Source organism: Vicugna pacos, unplaced genomic scaffold (genome assembly GCF_048564905.1).
Source record: "Vicugna pacos unplaced genomic scaffold, VicPac4 scaffold_193, whole genome shotgun sequence".
NCBI lineage: Eukaryota > Metazoa > Chordata > Mammalia > Artiodactyla > Camelidae > Vicugna > Vicugna pacos.
This window is the reverse complement of record NW_027328872.1, coordinates 221,547-233,656: the sequence shown is the minus strand read 5'-3', so window position 1 is coordinate 233,656 and position 12,110 is coordinate 221,547. Positions and strand designations below refer to the sequence as shown.

Below are 12,110 nucleotides of genomic sequence, written 5' to 3'. Positions count from 1 at the left end.
TAGGTAAATAGTACAAGTCAGAAAGAGAACTGTACTGTAAAAGTCGCCAATGATATAAAAGACACAGCTTATGTGGATCGTCTTTCACTTGAGTCAAGCCCCCGTGGGCACTATATCATGCGGGTGCAGACTTGGTTGCGTTAAATGGCTTTACCCAACATGATCGGATGATTAAGCGTTCTCATCACTGATAGAAGAACACCTGGTTCTCCATAGACTAGCATAATTGCAGCAGGGTTCTCCTAGCTAGAATGCCTCTAGGTGCTTTTGGATTCAAACCTACATGTATATATTTGGTTTCTTTCCTCTTGTATTTTCCTAGAGAGGGATGTTACCCCTTGAAATGCCAATATTGGCCAGTAGGTGTCATTGGGAGTAAAGGGCACCAATGCACAAGTGTATCCAAGTTTGGGGGTTATTTCAAGTTTCCAATAGTTATTTCATGGTTCCTGTTGGTTTCGGAGGCTTCAACCGTAAAGAGCCGACATGAACCCTTTAACAGTTTGGACTGCCAATTTGCATTCTATCTGTCTAGGTTTTCCGTCGAGCTGACAAAATGTTACCAAAATTGACAAGTCTGGCTTCTAGGTCGATTGAGTGTGTTTCAAAAAATAACTTCATTTTCGTATAACTCCCAAAACATGTAAATGAATTCTTTTAAACTTCTTAAAGACTGCAAATGAGATATCAACACAATGTCAAAACAGGTGTATTCGGACCATCCCTCCCACCACGGCTGTATAGAAACAAAGAGCTAAGCAAATATCACATTTCTGTGAAATGTATCTGGATAGTGTTGATTCATCGATGCCCAGTTGGCAGAGAAGAAGTGCAACCTGCACTCACTCGCTCCCATGAACAGAGCAATGGAAACATCCACTCACCCAGCCCTTGGCACAGGACACTTGCCGAAGAGAGGTCTGTTACTTCCAAAGACAGGATGAGGCCTCAGGACACCTGGAAGCAGGAGAAGGCAAAGCAGGAAATGGAATCCAGTGAGGGTCTGACCCCTGGTGATGGAGCAACAAGGGTGAAACTCTGTTTAACTTGGACGCACACTCTCAAGCGGACAGGAGACATGGGATAGAAGGTGATGTGCTGAGATTTACAAGAGTGCACAGCAGATGCTTGGCTGACAGAACTCAAAGAAACCAGCGCAAAATATCCCCACAGTTGATTCGGAGTCCAAGATCCCAGCTGCCACATTTGAGGTAGCAGAGGCAACGTTCTGTGAGGGATAGGGCTACGAATGATGGCACACGCTGAGTCTCAGGGATCTGGAGTGCATTGTGGGATGTGGTGGGTCGAATCAAGAGAGCAAACCAAAATGTGTACCAATGATAAAGCATCAAAACTGGTCACGTGGTTGAGATTACCAATATGTCCCATGGCCACACCCAGTGCATCTGCAGGACCAGGGACCAATTGGGCATTTTGCCAATAGAGCACGTGTGGGGCTGAATCAGAGATATCATTCATCTGGTCTGAGGGATCCAGGGGGCCTTGGTTTTGAAATCAGAATGAAAAGCCTTAGGATCTGCTACATTCATAACCTGGGCTGGGATTATGGTTTGGTTTGAGGCACAGGATGCGCAACAGCTGTGTGGTTGCCTTCGTGCACCCGTGCCACAAGGATGAGAGGACAAGGAAGAGTGGTCCAAGTCCACAGCGTTAGAAGAGGAAGCATTACCTACAGCATTATCTCCCTAAAGCGGATGCTACATTTTGGATGGCACCAGCACGGTACGGCACCGAGGACACCAAGGTAGGTCTGCGGGATCATTCCAGCAGGCCCTGATATGTGACATCCATAGATATGCTTCCACTGGTGTTTCTGTAGACAGAGAAGCTCTGAGAAGAACTGCTTTCATTGGGACATTCCCGTGGAACTACAAAGCACAAGCGCACTCTCAATTTGCTGTTTTGGAAACACTCCAAAATGACATAGAGCAGAATGCAGAGCTGAGAACCTTTAAAAGCTTCATTTCCACAAGAGGAAGTGTCCTGCGCACTTTCAGAATTGTGAGATAAGCATTATCAAAATGAAGTTATGCAAATCGAAATAGTATTGGTTTTTCATCAAAACTAATGCAACAACAGCAATTGGAGATATACCAGACAACACACACAGGAACACGATATGGCATCAATGTCTAGGAGAAGTTGTCCGCACAGAAATCCCATGGAATTGCGTAGAGCCAAAAGTCTAAAATTTTCACTTAACAAAGCCCTAGAAGTCCACATTACATACCTGATATTACCTGAGCAGTAGAGGTGAAGAAGTACAGTAAAAGAAACAGGAAGTACCATTTTCAGTTCCAAAGATATTGAAGGCCCAAAAGATAAGCTTTCAAACAACTAGACTGCAAAACGCTATCCAGACCATGTGTTGAAAACGGAGGTCAGGAAATCACTGAAAAACAACAGTGTCTCAGAATCACATAAGGCAGAATACCGGAAAAGGGGAAGAGAAAGTCTAAAGACGAGCCAAAAAATATCAGGAAACTCAATGGATGTGATAATATCAGGGCTAAAATTTAGTCGTAAGCAGACTAGATAATGCAGAGGGACGCGTGAATGACTGTGAAGACATGGGATCAGAAAAACCTCGGTCAGAAGCAGACATAGGAAAGCAAGTGCAAAGCAATGTAAACATTGCTGTTGAACCCTGGGTTAAGACAGGGCATGAAAGACTAGAATTCATAAGGGTCCCAGATGGAAAAGCAAGAGATAAGGAAACAAAAAATGTCTGAAAATTTATCTGTAGAAAAATCAGACTGAAACTTCCGGAAAGCCAAGAAAGAATCATGTATGCGAATTCAGGAATTACACAGCATCCAAAGGAGGTGGAATCCCAATAGACCTACCAGCAGCTGTATGATTCAAATCAACAAAGCTCACGAATATCACAGTGATTTAAAATGCACCTGGAGGAAACAACATAGTCACAAGGGAACCTCAAGAGGGGATTCAGCTGATATCTCGGCAGCAATATTGCAGGAGAGGGAGGAGTGCCAGGACACAGACCATATCCTGAATGGCCAAATGCTGCCACCTAGGGGAGCCTATGCCACATGACCGCCAGTCCTAATAACGGCAGAGCTAGAAAATTCCACAAACCGGCAAATCTTAAAAGAATTCAGCAGTTCAAAACTTATCCTACAAGAATGGTTGAGAAATCTACCCTGAATAGAAAAGCAGCAAGATGAAATGGAAAGAAGAAACCATTATTGGAAATGCAAGAAGAGCAGGAGTGGCAAAGAAGAAACAAGAAGAAGGCAAGGAGGACATCAAAACCCTAAAGATGGGAGAGGGAAGCAGGAAATCATAGGTGATTGGAAGCACTCTCTTAAGTGAATCAGCTTATTTGACTCTCTGTTTCAAGCTTAAGGAGAGATGCATGGCCTGTCGTGTTTGCAATACAAGCGAGAAGCAGACCAACAAAGAATCAAACCAACAAACAAACACCAAAATGGTACGGTTGGCTGATATTTACCAAGGGAACCATGATTATTCAAAAGAAAATACTTAAGGTGATGTCAAGGATCATTCAGCATGCATCGACCCATTATCGCGGCTTGCATGTACTCAGCACACTTGTATTCGGAGGCGTGCATTCATATTCGTAAATTTTGATTCATAAGAACATATCGTGACCTAACCCTAATGCCGATTTGGAATCAAATGGATTCCTAGTCCGTGATGTAGACTTGTATGTCTTCCAACAGGATGAAGGAATGCCATATTCTAGGCTACGTAGAGAAGAATTGTAAGAAGCCTATAACAAAGGCAAGTAGCTCTGCCAAAGTGTACTAAGAGCAAAAGAGACTGACAGCAAAGTGCACATTGGGGTTGGTTTCATTTCTTGGAATTTCAGCCCCCATGAAACCAATGGATCCATGTCCTGAGAGTGCGGGTGTTTCAGCAGAAATCAGGCGACGCATATGTGTTCCGGGTGTACGGATATTATAGGAACATAAGTCTCCTTTAGTGGGTCTCTGTGTACTGTGAACTGTTAGAAAGTTTAAAGACGTGTGAAACCATCAACTGAAAAGGGACACACTTCCCTCCATTGGTACTGTGCATAGAGATCTGAACAAAAGGAAAGAGGGAAGAAGAAAGGCCCATGGGACGCTAGTGGGTAGAATCACATTTACCTTAGGAACTTCTCGTCGGATGCAGCCCCTCCCCCAACACTGACAAGATGCAGCAGCCATTGGGGATGGCAGTTAGCGGTTGGATTCCAGGTGGAATGTTGGTGTGTACCGCGAGGCTTGTTGTGGCTGTTGGATCCTAGGTAACCGGGCAGAGTTCTGTGGGTGGATCAGTGTGATGGAGGGGCTGCCGCCCTCTGTGGAGCTTGGCTTAGGTGTTTGGTCCGGGAAGCTGTGTAAGTTCGAGATACTGCTGCTGCCCAAAGACCTGAGGTCACAGGTCAGTTTCCAGAACCTGAAAGGGCAGACAGTGGAAGATCTGCCTGTCATCAGCTTACTGGTGAGGCTCCGAGGTACTTTCAGACTTGCCCAGTCCTGGTGAAGTCAACTTTAGGGGAGACACGAAGAGAAGCTGGCCGAAAAGCTGGCTGAACGGATTGAGGAGAGATGCGAACACATGGATGAGAGATGTTCTGCTACAATGGAGAATACTGGCGTGGAGACAGCTGTAGAGGATACCAGGCTCAAAAGACATTCATGAGACATATTGAACCTCGCTGATACTGGCAGAAACATACGGAGTGCCAACGTGGACTTGAGGAAGTTCCTCAATTCTCTTCTCCAAGAACGGGTCCAAGGTCCCTGACATCTGCAAGAGAAGAGATGGCAGAGATGATCAAAACGCTCCTGTTCTTGGAAGAGGTCATGGGAATCCACACTTCCCAAGGGGCCTTCCCAAGCCATTCAGACCAGAATTCACCAAGCCCAGGTAAGCCTTTTCCCAGGTTTGGGCCTAGCTAGCAAGCACTTGCCTTCCCTCCCCTCCACACAGGCATCCATTTTGAAGGATCAGTAGCTGAGCTGCAATGAAGCCATTACGAGTAAAACAAGCCCCTCCTAGAATCAGAGTTCCTCCAGCTTCACACTCTGTGAACAACAGTGAACTCCTTAAAGGTCCAATAAACTTGGCTGAAATAGATAGGAATTGAATACTTAGCTCACACCTAGAAACGATGGCCTTCCGCTAGATTCAGCAAATGTTGTGTTTATGTCTTCCCTGGGGTGAAGGGAGTGTGGTAAGAGAGGGGAATCTGACTGAACTTGAATCTGTATTAGGCCTCAATTTTTCAAGACAGTATAGGTAAATAGTACAAGTCAGAAAGAGAACTGTACTGTAAAAGTCGCCAATGATATAAAAGACACAGCTTATGTGGATCGTCTTTCACTTGAGTCAAGCCCCCGTGGGCACTATATCATGCGGGTGCAGACTTGGTTGCGTTAAATGGCTTTACCCAACATGATCGGATGATTAAGCGTTCTCATCACTGATAGAAGAACACCTGGTTCTCCATAGACTAGCATAATTGCAGCAGGGTTCTCCTAGCTAGAATGCCTCTAGGTGCTTTTGGATTCAAACCTACATGTATATATTTGGTTTCTTTCCTCTTGTATTTTCCTAGAGAGGGATGTTACCCCTTGAAATGCCAATATTGGCCAGTAGGTGTCATTGGGAGTAAAGGGCACCAATGCACAAGTGTATCCAAGTTTGGGGGTTATTTCAAGTTTCCAATAGTTATTTCATGGTTCCTGTTGGTTTCGGAGGCTTCAACCGTAAAGAGCCGACATGAACCCTTTAACAGTTTGGACTGCCAATTTGCATTCTATCTGTCTAGGTTTTCCGTCGAGCTGACAAAATGTTACCAAAATTGACAAGTCTGGCTTCTAGGTCGATTGAGTGTGTTTCAAAAAATAACTTCATTTTCGTATAACTCCCAAAACATGTAAATGAATTCTTTTAAACTTCTTAAAGACTGCAAATGAGATATCAACACAATGTCAAAACAGGTGTATTCGGACCATCCCTCCCACCACGGCTGTATAGAAACAAAGAGCTAAGCAAATATCACATTTCTGTGAAATGTATCTGGATAGTGTTGATTCATCGATGCCCAGTTGGCAGAGAAGAAGTGCAACCTGCACTCACTCGCTCCCATGAACAGAGCAATGGAAACATCCACTCACCCAGCCCTTGGCACAGGACACTTGCCGAAGAGAGGTCAGTTACTTCCAAAGACAGGATGAGGCCTCAGGACACCTGGAAGCAGGAGAAGGCAAAGCAGGAAATGGAATCCAGTGAGGGTCTGACCCCTGGTGATGGAGCAACAAGGGTGAAACTCTGTTTAACTTGGACGCACACTCTCAAGCGGACAGGAGACATGGGATAGAAGGTGATGTGCTGAGATTTACAAGAGTGCACAGCAGATGCTTGGCTGACAGAACTCAAAGAAACCAGCGCAAAATATCCCCACAGTTGATTCGGAGTCCAAGATCCCAGCTGCCACATTTGAGGTAGCAGAGGCAACGTTCTGTGAGGGATAGGGCTACGAATGATGGCACACGCTGAGTCTCAGGGATCTGGAGTGCATTGTGGGATGTGGTGGGTCGAATCAAGAGAGCAAACCAAAATGTGTACCAATGATAAAGCATGAAAACTGGTCACGTGGTTGAGATTACCAATATGTCCCATGGCCACACCCAGTGCATCTGCAGGACCAGGGACCAATTGGGCATTTTGCCAATAGAGCACGTGTGGGGCTGAATCAGAGATATCGTTCATCTGGTCTGAGGGATCCAGGGGGCCTTGGTTTTGAAATCAGAATGAAAAGCCTTAGGATCTGCTACATTCATAACCTGGGCTGGGATTATGGTTTGGTTTGAGGCACAGGATGCGCAACAGCTGTGTGGTTGCCTTCGTGCACCCGTGCCACAAGGATGAGAGGACAAGGAAGAGTGGTCCAAGTCCACAGCGTTAGAAGAGGAAGCATTACCTACAGCCTTATCTCCCTAAAGCGGATGCTACATTTTGGATGGCACCAGCACGGTACGGCACCGAGGACACCAAGGTAGGTCTGCGGGATCATTCCAGCAGGCCCTGATATGTGACATCCATAGATATGCTTCCACTGGTGTTTCTGTAGACAGAGAAGCTCTGAGAAGAACTGCTTTCATTGGGACATTCCCGTGGAACTACAAAGCACAAGCGCACTCTCAATTTGCTGTTTTGGAAACACTCCAAAATGACATAGAGCAGAATGCAGAGCTGAGAACCTTTAAAAGCTTCATTTCCACAAGAGGAAGTGTCCTGCGCACTTTCAGAATTGTGAGATAAGCATTATCAAAATGAAGTTATGAAAATCGAAATAGTATTGGTTTTTCATCAAAACTAATGCAACAACCGCAATTGGAGACATACCAGACTACACACACAGGAACACGATATGGCATCAATGTCTAGGAGAAATTGTCCGCACAGAAATCCCATGGAATTGCGTAGAGCCAAAAGTCTAAAATTTTCACTTAACAAAGCCCTAGAAGTCCACATTACATACCTGATATTACCTGAGCAGTAGAGGTGAAGAAGTACAGTAAAAGAAACAGGAAGTACCATTTTCAGTTCCAAAGATATTGAAGGCCCAAAAGATAAGCTTTCAAACAACTAGACTGCAAAACGCTATACAGACCATGTGTTGAAAATGGAGGTCAGGAAATCACTGAAAAACAACAGTGTCTCAGAATCACATAAGGCAGAATACCAGAAAAGGGGAAGAGAAAGTCTAAAGACGAGCCAAAAAATATCAGGAAACTCAATGGATGTGATAATATCAGGGCTAAAATTTAGTCGTAAGCAGACTAGTTAATGCAGAGGGATGCGTGAATGACTGTGAAGACATGGGATCAGAAAAAACTCGGTCAGAAGCAGACATAGGAAAGCAAGTGCAAAGCAATGTAAATATTGCTGTTGAACCCTGGGTTAAGACAGGGCATGAAAGACTAGAATTCATAAGGGTCAAAACATGTAAATGAATTCTTTTAAACTTCTTAAAGACTGCAAATGAGATATCAACACAATGTCAAAACAGGTGTATTCGGACCATCCCTCCCACCACGGCTGTATAGAAACAAAGAGCTAAGCAAATATCACATTTCTGTGAAATGTATCTGGATAGTGTTGATTCATCGATGCCCAGTTGGCAGAGAAGAAGTGCAACCTGCACTCACTCGCTCCCATGAACAGAGCAATGGAAACATCCACTCACCCAGCCCTTGGCACAGGACACGTGCCGAAGAGAGGTCTGTTACTTCCAAAGACAGGATGAGGCCTCAGGACACCTGGAAGCAGGAGAAGGCAAAGCAGGAAATGGAATCCAGTGAGGGTCTGACCCCTGGTGTTGGAGCAACAAGGGTGAAACTCTGTTTAACTTGGACGCACACTCTCAAGCGGACAGGAGACATGGGATAGAAGGTGATGTGCTGAGATTTACAAGAGTGCACAGCAGATGCTTGGCTGACAGAACTCAAAGAAACCAGCGCAAAATATCCCCACAGTTGATTCGGAGTCCAAGATCCCAGCTGCCACATTTGAGGTAGCAGAGGCAACGTTCTGTGAGGGATAGGGCTACGAATGATGGCACACGCTGAGTCTCAGGGATCTGGAGTGCATTGTGGGATGTGGTGGGTCGAATCAAGAGAGCAAACCAAAATGTGTACCAATGATAAAGCATCAAAACTGGTCACGTGGTTGAGATTAACAATATGTCCACATGACCACACCCAGTGCATCTGCAGGACCAGGGACCAATTGGGCATTTTGCCAATAGAGCACGTGTGGGGCTGAATCAGAGATATCGTTCATCTGGTCTGAGGGATCCAGGGGCCTTGGTTTTCAAATCAGAATGAAAAGACTTAGGATCTGCTACATTCATAACCTGGGCTGGGATTATGGTTTGGTTTGAGGCACAGGATGCGCAACAGCTGTGTGGTTGCCTTCGTGCACCCGTGCCACAAGGATGAGAGGACAAGGAAGAGTGGTCCAAGTCCACAGCGTTAGAAGAGGAAGCATTACCTACAGCATTATCTCCCTAAAGCGGATGCTACATTTTGGATGGCACCAGCACGGTACGGCACCGAGGACACCAAGGTAGGTCTGCGGGATCATTCCAGCAGGCCCTGATATGTGACATCCATAGATATGCTTCCACTGGTGTTTCTGTAGACAGAGAAGCTCTGAGAAGAACTGCTTTCATTGGGACATTCCCGTGGAACTACAAAGCACAAGCGCACTCTCAGTTTTCTGTTTTGGAAACACTCCAAAATGACATAGAGCAGAATGCAGAGCTGAGAACCTTTAAAAGCTTCATTTCCACAAGAGGAAGTGTCCTGCGCACTTTCAGAATTGTGAGATAAGCATTATCAAAATGAAGTTATGCAAATCGAAATAGTATTGGTTTTTCATCAAAACTAATGCAACAACAGCAATTGGAGATATACCAGACAACACACACAGGAACACGATATGGCATCAATGTCTAGGAGAAATTGTCCGCACAGAAATCCCATGGAATTGCGTAGAGCCAAAAGTCTAAAATTTTCACTTAACAAAGCCCTAGAAGTCCACATTACATACCTGATATTACCTGAGCAGTAGAGTTGAAGAAGTACAGTAAAAGAAACAGGAAGTACCATTTTCAGTTCCAAAGATATTGAAGGCCCAAAAGATAAGCTTTCAAACAACTAGACTGCAAAACGCTATCCAGACCATGTGTTGAAAATGGAGGTCAGGAAATCACTGAAAAACAACAGTGTCTCAGAATCACATAAGGCAGAATACCGGAAAAGGGGAAGAGAAAGTCTAAAGACGAGCCAAAAAATATCAGGAAACTCAATGGATGTGATAATATCACGGCTAAAATTTAGTCGTAAGCAGACTAGATAATGCAGAGGGACGCGTGAATGACTGTGAAGACATGGGATCAGAAAAACCTCGGTCAGAAGCAGACATAGGAAAGCAAGTGCAAAGCAATGTAAACATTGCTGTTGAACCCTGGGTTAAGACAGGGCATGAAAGACTAGAATTCATAAGGGTCCCAGATGGAAAAGCAAGAGATAAGGAAACAAAAAATGTCTGAAAATTTATCTGTAGAAAAATCAGACTGAAACTTCCGGAAAGCCAAGAAAGAATCATGTATGCGAATTCAGGAATTACACAGCATCCAAAGGAGGTGGAATCCCAATAGACCTACCAGCAGCTGTATGATTCAAATCAACAAAGCTCACGAATATCACAGTGATTTAAAATGCACCTGGAGGAAACAACATAGTCACAAGGGAACCTCAAGAGGGGATTCAGCTGATATCTCGGCAGCAATATTGCAGGAGAGGGAGGAGTGCCAGGACACAGACCATATCCTGAATGGCCAAATGCTGCCACCTAGGGGAGCCTATGCCACATGACCGCCAGTCCTAATAACGGCAGAGCTAGAAAATTCCACAAACCGGCCAATCTTAAAAGAATTCAGCAGTTCAAAACTTATCCTACAAGAATGGTTGAGAAATCTACCCTGAATAGAAAAGCAGCAAGATGAAATGGAAAGAAGAAACCATTATTGGAAATGCAAGAAGAGCAGGAGTGGCAAAGAAGAAACAAGAAGAAGGCAAGGAGGACATCAAAACCCTAAAGATGGGAGAGGGAAGCAGGAAATCATAGGTGATTGGAAGCACTCTCTTAAGTGAATCAGCTTATTTGACTCTCTGTTTCAAGCTTAAGGAGAGATGCATGGCCTGTCGTGTTTGCAATACAAGCGAGAAGCAGACCAACAAAGAATCAAACCAACAAACAAACACCAAAATGGTACGGTTGGCTGATATTTACCAAGGGAACCATGATTATTCAAAAGAAAATACTTAAGGTGATGTCAAGGATCATTCAGCATGCATCGACCCATTATCGCGGCTTGCATGTACTCAGCACACTTGTATTCGGAGGCGTGCATTCATATTCGTAAATTTTGATTCATAAGAACATATCGTGACCTAACCCTAATGCCGATTTGGAATCAAATGGATTCCTAGTCCGTGATGTAGACTTGTATGTCTTCCAACAGGATGAAGGAATGCCATATTCTAGGCTACGTAGAGAAGAATTGTAAGAAGCCTATAACAAAGGCAAGTAGCTCTGCCAAAGTGTACTAAGAGCAAAAGAGACTGACAGCAAAGTGCACATTGGGGTTGGTTTCATTTCTTGGAATTTCAGCCCCCATGAAACCAATGGATCCATGTCCTGAGAGTGCGGGTGTTTCAGCAGAAATCAGGCGACGCATATGTATTCCGGGTGTACGGATATTATAGGAACATAAGTCTCCTTTAGTGGGTCTCTGTGTACTGTGAACTGTTAGAAAGTTTAAAGACGTGTGAAACCATCAACTGAAAAGGGACACACTTCCCTCCATTGGTACTGTGCATAGAGATCTGAACAAAAGGAAAGAGGGAAGAAGAAAGGCCCATGGGACGCTAGTGGGTAGAATCACATTTACCTTAGGAACTTCTCGTCGGATGCAGCCCCTCCCCCAACACTGACAAGATGCAGCAGCCATTGGGGATGGCAGTTAGCGGTTGGATTCCAGGTGGAATGTTGGTGTGTACCGCGAGGCTTGTTGTGGCTGTTGGATCCTAGGTAACCGGGCAGAGTTCTGTGGGTGGATCAGTGTGATGGAGGGGCTGCCGCCCTCTGTGGAGCTTGGCTTAGGTGTTTGGTCCGGGAAGCTGTGTAAGTTCGAGATACTGCTGCTGCCCAAAGACCTGAGGTCACAGGTCAGTTTCCAGAACCTGAAAGGGCAGACAGTGGAAGATCTGCCTGTCATCAGCTTACTGGTGAGGCTCCGAGGTACTTTCAGACTTGCCCAGTCCTGGTGAAGTCAACTTTAGGGGAGACACGAAGAGAAGCTGGCCGAAAAGCTGGCTGAACGGATTGAGGAGAGATGCGAACACATGGATGAGAGATGTTCTGCTACAATGGAGAATACTGGCGTGGAGACAGCTGTAGAGGATACCAGGCTCAAAAGACATTCATGAGACATATTGAACCTCGCTGATACTGGCAGAAACATACGGAGTGCCAAC

The 12,110-nt window shown here is 45.0% G+C and overlaps 1 long non-coding RNA gene across 1 annotated transcript; it reads right to left on the bottom strand.

Moving 5' to 3' along the window:
• Positions 1 to 6,176: 6,176 nt before the first annotated feature.
• LOC140695284 (uncharacterized) lies at positions 6,177 to 11,748 on the bottom strand. The gene is made up of 3 exons (XR_012070975.1): positions 11,525 to 11,748; positions 8,252 to 8,324; positions 6,177 to 6,249 (listed from the first exon to the last, which is right to left on the bottom strand). It is a non-coding gene; the product is annotated as an uncharacterized lncRNA (long non-coding RNA).
• Positions 11,749 to 12,110: the final 362 nt, after the last annotated feature.